Source organism: Pseudorasbora parva, chromosome 4 (assembly GCF_024679245.1).
Source record: "Pseudorasbora parva isolate DD20220531a chromosome 4, ASM2467924v1, whole genome shotgun sequence".
Taxonomy (NCBI): domain Eukaryota; kingdom Metazoa; phylum Chordata; class Actinopteri; order Cypriniformes; family Gobionidae; genus Pseudorasbora; species Pseudorasbora parva.
The window spans coordinates 27,598,111-27,609,033 of record NC_090175.1 but is presented as its reverse complement, the minus strand read 5'-3'; the positions used below and the strand labels follow the sequence as shown (position 1 = coordinate 27,609,033).

The following is a 10,923-nucleotide window of genomic DNA, read 5'->3' as shown; positions in this document are numbered from 1 at the left end:
TATGGTGGAGAGGAGACAGAGTGATGAAGCCAGTCAGTATATGGGGATGATTAGGAGCCCATGATGGACAGGGAACAGTGGTACACCCCTATTCTTTTTCCGAATGACATCCTGGGATTTTTAATGACCACAGAGAGTGAGCTCCTCAGTTTAACATCTCATCCGAAGGACAGTGCTCTTTGACAGTATAGTGTCCCCATCACTATACTGGGGCATTAGGACCCACACAGACCACAGGGTAAGCGGGCTCTGCTGGCCTCACTAACACCTCTACCAGCAGGTACCTGGATGGCCAGGCTCAGCCCTGCTTAGCTTCAGCAGGAAACCAGTATTGGGCTACATGGGGATATGGCTGCTGGCTTTGAAGCAGTACTGTTTCCAACTGTTTCCAGCATTGATAATTGAGTATTAAATTGCATATTAGAATGATTTCTGAAGGATTATGTGTAATATTTTTATTTTACATATTTACTATATTAAAAGCAATTCATTTGAAAATATATCAATATGCAAAAAGCCTGGATAAAGTATCTGTGCCTTTTCAAGAGCTGTTGTGACGTCAGAACTACTCAGTCACCGCCATCATTCACCACCCCAAGCACTGCCCACCATCCCACTCTCCTTTGCCAAACCCCCAGACAACATTGCGTGCATGCCATTGCTGAGCAACAACAACACGGACACGTTAAGAAAACTGTTCAGTTGATGGATGTCAGAAAATTGCACAGGCTTCCCAACAACATTAATATAAGAGACCAGTGGCTAATGTGTATTTATGTGGAAACACCACAGCAATTTAGTTCAACCTTAACCATCTAACTTAACCGTCTAACTGTTCTACACCTTTCACTAGTGACTGCTTTGTCAATCAGGCACAGTTCAATGACAGTTTTTTCACAGAAGCTACTCATCAAAGATGCTGCAATGTTTACGTTGTTAGGTCAGACTCAAATCCGCCACCCTTAAGGCCAACACATTCTCACACCCAACTCGTCACATATGGACGCTTGACCAGGACCCCTTGTCGTCACTTTTCAACGAGCTGGGCGTACCTTTATCGTCAATTTTCGACGCGCTGGGTGCTCCATTCATTTCAATGAGAAACCTTTGGCGTCATACACAGACGCACTGGGAATGGGAATATTATCGTCATTTTTTGATTTATTTATTGATTTCGATAATTTTTTTCATTGAAATTATTTATTGGTTTATAATTTTACCATTATGACATGTTGGAGTGTGCTTCTCAACTAAATCAGCAAGCATAATTTCATTTACATTTATTTTATTTACGCTATTTAGACACTTTTAACATGATTTCATTTACATTTTTTTTATTTACGCTATTTAGACACATTTTAACATTTTAACCCAACCCAACCCCATCCCTAAACCTACCCATTTGTGTGAACATGATATAAAACACAGGATATAACATACGACGAGCATCCACGAGTTATTCAAAAAAGTTAAATAATCCAAGTTTTCCGAGGCCAAAAGATTGATATGCATGAAGAAAATCCCCAAAAGCGATCAGCATCTCCATCCGTCGAAGATCACGAACACATCAAATTTCAAATATTGCCGCCCGTACTTCAGATTTCATAGTCAAATTGCATTGGCTCTCATATGTCTTGTGACCAATTGTGTCATTACGTCAGCATTGATTGTAAAATGTCATTGGCTCTCCTGTGTCCTGTGACCGATTGCGTCATGCTCAGGAGTCTTTGGAATTATTTGAATGAGATATGAATGAGTTCCTTCACGGGGCAGCGGGATCATCATTTCAGCGATTAAAACATCAAGATCAACTCTGTTCTTCACATGAAGACATCGTATGACTTCAGAAGACTTGGAATGCAACATGAGTTAATACTTTTATACTGTTTTGGTCAGATTTTCCAATAAATACTTGTGACTGTACATTTATTTGCCTGGTATGTGTTTTATATTGTTAAGATGTGGGTAGGTTTAGGGTAGAAGTTGGGTTAGTTGCTCCAAAATATAAAAGTAGCCTTTAAATATTAATAAAATCATGTCTGCTTTTACAAACGCAAAGAATTAAATGCGTCTGTGTATGACGCCAAAGGTTTCTCATTGAAATGAATGGAGCACCCAGTGCGTCGAAAATTGACGATAAAGGTACGCCCAGTTCGTTGAAAAGTGACGACAAGGGGTCCTGGTCAAGCGTCCATATGTGACGAGTTGGGTGTGAGAATGTGTTGCTAAGGCAACTTTTCACATGTTTTGTTACATTAGGGACCCAGTATAATATAAAAGGATTGTGATGCCAATGTGTTGCTAACGTGTTCCTAACCCTTACACCGAAAGTAAAAAAGATTAAATCAATTGTATTACCATTCTGAAACAGATTTAAAGAGGTGGTTGCTTATCTCCTGTCATCATTTTGGGGACTGAGGTTGGTTCTGTTCTGTTTACCCTAAGGGGGGTTATTGCCCCTAAGGGGGGTTATTGCTCTCTCTGCTCTTACCCATGCTTGGCTGCATGGATGCGCAGGGAGTTCTTTCCCAGAACGGCACCATACCGCCAATCCAAACTATATGCTAATAGTCAGTCAATAATATTTGACAATAGTGGTCCTGACAGAACTAGTTACATGTGCTTGACCTGGCTGTTCATCACTCAGAAAACAACAGGCCAATCAGAAGAGAGGCTCATGAATATTATGCCAAAATCGACCTGTTCTTAGAAGAGATCCCAGAGAGAGAAATATATTGAGTTTTTGGTACTTATACCACAAATATAAATGCTTAAGGACATCAAAACCTAAAATAAAACTCCAGAAAGTTGCACAATATGTGACATTTAAACTTAGATGTACAGTTCCAGAAGACATTCATGTATTCATAAAATAGTGACAAAGCAGTCAATCAGTTTTTTAGTAAAGAGGTAGGTGCACGAATTAGACAGCCTGATTATCTCATCAACCACTGTAGGGCCAATAGAGTCAAATCTAGATAGGCAGTGAGTAAGGCATGAAGAGAGAGGCTCAGTAGTGGAAATGGAGGGAAGGTGTGGTAGGTAAAACGTTTTACCCAGAAAAAGAGTTCAGGAAAGCATCACACATTTGATCAGAACTCTCTCTAGAGATTGTACGGGTAACTGAGTTAAATTTTAATTATAGTTAATAATGTTCTAGGCTTTTTTTGTTTTTGGACTTATTAATGAATGTAGAAAAATAAGATGATCAAGCACCGTTTAAAGCTTCCCTATAGAGGGAATGCACTGACGCCAATTTCCCGCTGAAGCACGCCCCCTCAGCCGGGACTGAGTGACAAAAGAACTGTTGCGTGACTGGAGTTAGTAGAGGAAAACACGAGTTGAGCAAACGATTATCAGTTGAAACTAAAGTTTGGGTTCGATATAGTGGTCCTTACAACTTACCACAGATTCAGTGATCCATGGATATTGAAATGCAGCCAGAAATCATGTTTTCCTGATCTGAGCCTGATCTCGAAATGATTATTTATAACTGATCAGTCCTCACATTTTTTGAGTGAATCCCGCATGTATATGTGGATGGGTCAGTGTATAGAAACGTGCGTGTGACTGCTTGTCACGAATGGAAAACAAAAGTTTTATTCAAATTACCAATATATTATTGACCTATTATTAATAATAAAAAAAAAATAATATATATATATATATATATATATATATATATATATATATATATATACATATATATTGCTCCCATAATCACTAAAAGCTGTCACTCATTCAGTAAACGCGATCTTACAAAGTTCTGCAGTGAAGCTGGTATACAATGAATCTCTTATTTTCACAATGCCTGCACTTACAGAGGATTGAATCATGTGTTAACTGAACTCAGCACCTGGACAAACACTCAAGCGGTGGATTCCAAATTCAACACTTGTGATTGGCCAACTGTGTTGTAGAAATCTACACACATGTCTGTGATTGGCTACATTACTCACTGAAGTGAAAACATGTTGGAAATGTAATCATTTGACAAGTACTCAGTAGGGCGTAATCGCAGTTGCTCCTGCTGTTGGTTACGTCACGTGCATTCCCTCTATACTGCTGAAGGCGTTCAGTATATGCCAAGGAGGGAACAATAAGGCCAGTTTTCTTATAATGCCGTTCTAGATGGTGTCCCTAGGATTTCATTGGCCTAAGCTCAGTATTGAACCAAAAAGAAGTGTGAGAGTATGGGACATATCTTGATTTTAAGGGAGATAATTCATTCAGAATAGTGCCAATACTTTCATCATAGACATTACGGCCCTATCCCAAACGGCGTACTTCATGGGGACTTTCAATCTTGTGGACTTGTACAACGGCCGCTGTGTGCATGTGTCCATTAAAGGGGTACTTCAGCGCTGGGAAGATGTTTCTGTATTTAAACTGGGTCATCAATGTAGTAGAAAAACTAAATTATTTTTAAATTTGGTGCCTTCTAGACTGAGAAAAGACAGAAAATGTATTTTTGTCTCATGGGGAAGAAAGTATCTTGATTACTGTGACTGAGTTAGAGAAGACACTACAATTAAAAACTGAACGTGTCTGTTCAATATAATGAGTGAGTCACCGCACGAGTGTCACAGCCCTGAGCACTAACTGCAGGAGTCAGATAAATGAGCTGTCATGATGAGAGCTGAGGTAATCGCGACTACACTCGCGGCATACATTCACAACGCGTATTCAGTCTGGCACGTTTCAGTTCATGCCTTTGCAAGCTTAACTTTCATAGAAGTTAATTTGAGAAGTTAAAAGACTTACATTGCTCACCATAGCTCTGTTTAAATGAGTGCCTGTAGCTGCGACCTGATCTCCGAGTGTGATCTCCCACCCATGCGCGGGTTCAAAACATGCGGAAATGGCTACCTCTGCTGGCTGTAGTCTTTTGCCTTTGGCCAAACATTCCTCCTATGACGATATTTGCGTCATAGGAGGAATTTTTCCAGAAATAAAATGCATAAATCTCTTTTGGGAAGATATGTCTCAGGGGGATATGAGGGGAGAAAGCACAATCATTTGAATATACTCCAGGGTTTCTACTGATACAAAGCCATATGCTAATCGCTGAAGTAACCCTTTAAGTCGTTTGTTTGAACCTCATCCTTTGACTGTTTTGTTCAAAGGAGGGAGTATTGGATTGTATTGGGAGCACTAAGGTGTCAGGTGTAACTGCATGGCAATGGCAAATAGTTTAGATAGCTTACGGGTCAGGTAGGAGGGCCCCTTAGCAGAATTTTGCTTAGGGCCCCAGGGAGGTCAGGCCCCCAGAGTTGTCAACTTAAAAGACAACTGTTTAAACCCTTTCATCGGATTGAGTCTTGCCAGTGGTGTGTTCCCAAACCCAACATTTTGTTCTCACACAGATTCCACAAGCTGACAAGTAACATGGTGGCGAGGACGTTCTCAAAGAAAGACTTATAACTGCGTAGCCCTCTAATGGTAAGAGAGAGATGGGCAGAGCATCGATGGGCTGATGACAGAAATCATGGAGGAGAGATGGAGGGTTGTTCACAGGGATAACAATGTCCTCAGCTAAATGTACTCTGTGGGTGAAAACATCATTAAACTTTCTATCTCTCTCCATCCATTCCTCTTTTCACTGCCTCCAGTCTATTTTTTTCTATGATGTGGTGCATGACGAGTGTGCACAGGTACTACGTTGATCTCATAAATGAAAAATCAATGGAACAGACAGTGAACTGGAGAGGAAAGTCAGAACTTATCAGTTGCATATTAAACAGGAGAGTACTGATGTTGTAGAGATGCTATTAAAGCAAATGCCTCTGTAGTAATGAACACAAATCTTTACCTTGAATACACCCCCCACCTCCCTGAAAAATATAACAAAACTGATTATGTTTTGAGAATGCCAACGTGTATTTATCTTGTGTCCATAAGTTCATAAGAGGAAGAGTGGGCTGGAATCTACATGCAACATAGAGCCACATGCATCCCTTATTCTCTCTCTCACTCTCAGTATTTACCTTGTTTTCCCTCCCTTCCAAGGCTAAAGAGTTTTAATTTGCAGATTGCATTAATATGGTAATGTATTAATTATATTTAATTAGAATCCTGTTTACAAAAGATGGGAGATCATGGTCTGCTTTCTGAGAGCTAAACTCAAGAAAGTAAATATACAAACTTTCATGCCAGCAGTCTACTAAAATAGGTTTAAAGGTTTAAAACTGAAATTTCAATTGTAGTTTATATATAATTTATCTATATTTTTATTTTTATTTTTTTATGAAATCAGTTTAGTATAGACACTTTTTTTTTACATACATTGAATCTTCATCGACCCAGATGTTATTCACTACCCCCCTCTAATCTTTTTTTCTGTAACACTTTACAATAAGGTTCCATTAGTTAACATTAGTTAATGTATTAAAAAACATGAACTAACCATGAGCAACACATTTGTTACTGTATTCAGTAATCTTTGTTAACATTAGTTAATAAACATACAGCTGTTCATGGTTTGTTTCGTGTTAGTTCACAGTGCATTCACTCAGGATTATTTAACTTTATTAACTCATCCCAATCTCATCCAAAATTTTCATGTCTATCTTTCTTCAGTCATTTTTTTGTTTGTTTTTGTCATAAAGTTTTTTGAGGAAAACATTCATCACACAATGGACCTCAATGGTAACCAAAATGTTCAAGGTCTACATCAATGCAGTTTCAAGGGGCTTTGAAGGGCTTCAAAGGCTCTGCATGACCCTTTCTGAGGAATATGGTCATATCTAGTGAAACCATCTGTCATTTTCACGACCCCCCCCCCCCCCCCCCCCCCCAAAAAAAAAAAAAAAAACATTTATAAAAATTATATACTTTTAACCTAAATTGTTCATCTTCCACTGCTCTGTGCCACAGATCATGCAATCATGGCGGAAAGGTCACGCTAGACGTAGGCGGAAGTATTAATACCTGTGTGTATACTCGCATCTCATTAACAAACCATAATGTTCCGTGTCACCGAGTATGTGAACGCCGGTATCAATACTTCTGCCTAAATCTAGCGTGACCTTTCCGATCAATTGATTTTGGTTTTACTGACTCTGAAGATGATCTAGCGGTGCCTTCTCCTCCTGCTGTGCGGCGCAGCTCTCATATTCAGTGTTGCGACTCTCTATGGGTTCAGTTGCCTTCTGAAAAAAAATATTTCCACCCTACAGGCTCAAGGCATTCCTCTCAACAGCACTCTGACTCTGACGCCCTGGGCGCTCTTCAGTTACACCAGCGGATTCCCTCCCGACATCTCCAACACTGCCAGCTAAGCCCACTCAGCAGCGTAGAGCCAAGTTGTGTTCTTCCAAAGCAGCTAATCGACTTCAAAAAGCTAAAAAAACGTCTGCGCCAATTCAATCATCTTCTCCTTGTCATGGACTGCTGGATAATAGCCAACTCACAGTTAAAGGCCTCCAATCTAGACTAAAACATATCAAAGGGCATCTGTCAAAAGCGCTCAAGGATTTCCCATGCCTTCTGGCTCCTCCCAGGCTTTCACTCCCTTATTTGGAACATGTGATACCTCAGCCACTCCTTCAAAATCTTCTGCTACAACAGCAGCCACTCTTCTAACGGCTCAGATTCCAGGTCCAGTTTGAATTTTCACCTTTCTACTGCAGTGCCCACACAAACTTTCAGTAGACATTTTGTTCCACCGGGTGCTGTTACTGTGTCCCCTCTACTGAGATCAATCATAATACAAGGTATAATACATTAACTTGGCTATGTTGCTTCTTACTTCACCTGCAGCTGACCAACAAATGCTGGATTGTGGCAATGTGGCAGTTTTCTTAAAGGCATCTGAATCCAGACTGCAACTCTACCTTTGTTTGTTATGGCATTTACAGAGATGTTATCTGCCAAACTTTTCCAGATCACCGGGAAGAATGGCAGCCCTTAATCAAAGATATGGGGGAACATTATTTTACGAATATCACAGATCTTTTTAAGCAAAATCTGCCTCCTTCATCACGTTTACTGCATTTAAATCTCTATTTGATATATTTTATTTGTTATCTATACTGCTAAATATAACTTACGCATCACCATATATTATCTAATATAGCCTATCAAGTTAAATTTGACATCAATAGCTTTTAATCTAAATCACTACCACGTGTCAGCTTTTCGCTAGCCTGGTAGCTTTCCATCCCGGCACCCGGGTCTCCTGTTTTCTGAGTTCTTTAGACAACTGTGGTGAGTTGGATTATTAAATAGACTCCATCAAAAAACTGTGGTAAGTTTTGGATTCATCAACAAATACGGTAAGCCATGTCTTTTTCTCCTGTCATTGTCACTTGCACTGTCATTGCCACTTGCACTTGCACTGCTACATGTTTAGCATATCTATCTCCGTTGGCGAACAGCGCTTCACATGTGACCAATGTAAGGAAATAGTCAGGCTGACGAAGAATATTTCAGAATTAGAGACACACATCCAGACTTTATGTGAGAGTACTGAGAATGTAAAAGCTTTAGATACTGCTTTGGATGCGACTAGCTTAGTGAACACTCATTGTTTGTTTCCGGCTGAGCCCACGTGCAGGGCTGGGTAACTGTGAGACGGCATAGTCACGGATCTAAAAACCACTCCTCCGTTCCAATTAGAACATCAAACAGGTTCTCCCCCTTCAGTGACGCAAGCACTGAGGATCCTGTTGAAAGTGTCCTAGTTATTGGCGATTCCATTACACAGAATGTGAAAATAGAGACACCAACCACCATAGTCATATGTTTACCTGGAGCCAGAGCGCCTGACATCAAAGCAAATTTAAAAGTGCTGGCTAAAGATAATCGTAAATTCTCTAAGATTATTATTAACGTCGGCACAAATGATGTTTGACTTCGCCAGTCGGAGTTCACCAAATTTAACATTAAAGAGGTGTGTAAACTCGCAAGTATGATGTCAAAGGCAGTCTGTTTCTCTGGTCCCCTCCCTAGCAGATTATCCTTACTCAATGGCTGGTTGTCTAAGTGGTGTCCACAAAATAAAATAGGGTTCATAGACAGTTGGAAAACTTTTTGGGGCAGACCTGACCTGTTGAAGATAGACGGCATTAATCCCTCCTGGGCTGGTGCTGCTCTTCTCTCTAGTAATTTGGCACATAGTCTTAGAGCTAAACCTTGACTCACTGGGGCCCAGGTCAGGAAGCAGACAAACTGGCTAAACCAACTGTCTGCTAGCTGTCTCACGTCACCAGAGTCAGCTAAATCCCAGCACATAGAGAATCTTTTACCTAGAAATTATCACATAGAGACTGTGTCTGTTCCCTGAATTAGAAAATACAAAAAAACATCAAAACCATTTAACAGTAAAAATGTAATTAATGTCCAACAAATAAACAACAAATATAATACGGATGAACAATTAATAAAGCTCGGGTTGCTAAATATCCGATCCCTTTTGCCAAAAAGGCTTATTGTTAATGATATGATTATAGATCATAACCTAGATGTGCTGTGTTTGACAGAAATATGGCTAAAACCTGACGACTACATTACTTTAAATGAGTGCACCCCCCAAGATTATTGTTATAAACACGAGCCACGTCTGAAAGGTAAAGGTGGAGGTGTTGCTGTAATTTATAATAATATCTTCAGTATTACTCAGAAGTCTGGTTTCAAATATAATTCCTTTAAAGTTTTGTTACTTTATGTAATGTTGTGTAGTGTAAATTATAAATCCCGTTTGACATTTGTGTTGGCTACTGTATACAGGCCACCAGGGCACAATACAGACTTGATCAAATAATTTGCTGGCTTTCTATCAGAGTAAGTACTGGCTGCAGATAAAGTACTAATTGTTGGTGATTTTAATATCCATGTAGACAATGAAAAAGATGCAATGGGATTAGCATTTAGAGATATTCTAAACTCTATTGGAGTTAGACAATACGTATCGGGACCCACTCATCGCCTTAATCATACTTTAGATCTAATAATGTCACATGGAATAAATGTTGATACCGTTAAAATTCTGCAGCAGAGCGATGACATCTCAGATCATTACCTAATATAATTTATTTAATATTACCTAATATTACTTTATTTAGCTAAGGCTGCAAAGCCATCCCCTCGCTTCAAATATGGCACGACTATAACCACTGCGACTAAAGATTGCTTTTGTTTTACTAGAAAGATTGACAACATTAGGAATAAAATTATAACTATGCAGCATTCTACTACAGTATCACTTCAGACAGAGCATTGTAGTGTCACTGAGGAAAAAATACACTCATTCACTGCTATAGGAGGAGAAGAATTGGCTAAACTTGTTAAATCATCAAAATCAACAACATGTATTCTTGACCCTATACCAACTAGGCTATTAAAAGAGCAGGGTATTCTCACAAAAATGCGTATAAATAGTACGAGTGTGCAATGTCGTGGAATGTGTACGCCAAAACTCATTTTGGCGTGTCCATGGCACGCGGTTTTTCGCGTGCATATGAGACGCATTTTATGGCGTATTATACATACGAACCCCCCACCCCACCACCCTAAACCTACCCAAGCGCGTGTCATACTGTATATACACCATAAAGTGCGTCTCATATGCACATAAAAAACAGCGTATCATATCCACGCCAAAATGAGTTTTGGCGTATACATTCCACGACATTGCACACTCGTACTATTTATACGCATTTATGTGTGATCGGGTTGTAAAAGAGATACTTCCAGAGGTCCCCAAACAAAAAGATGCATTGGGGTAATTTTAGTTTATGGTGTAAAGGCAAAATAAAAATAAAAATAGATTCACTGAACATATTAAATTGTGTTCAGCCAGTTCATCAAGTTAAAGTGAAAAATCTGTGTTTTCCAAATGAGCCTTGCGGAGAAAAAAAACGCATGCGAATGCCAGACATGCAAATGCACACTGATAGGACTGAAAGGATGGCCATTCTCAAA

The 10,923-nt window shown here is 39.5% G+C and overlaps 1 pseudogene; it reads left to right on the top strand.

Moving 5' to 3' along the window:
* Window positions 1–9,109, top strand: part of LOC137073788 (uncharacterized) — an 11,435-nt pseudogene extending 2,326 nt beyond the window's left edge.
* Window positions 9,110–10,923: the final 1,814 nt, after the last annotated feature.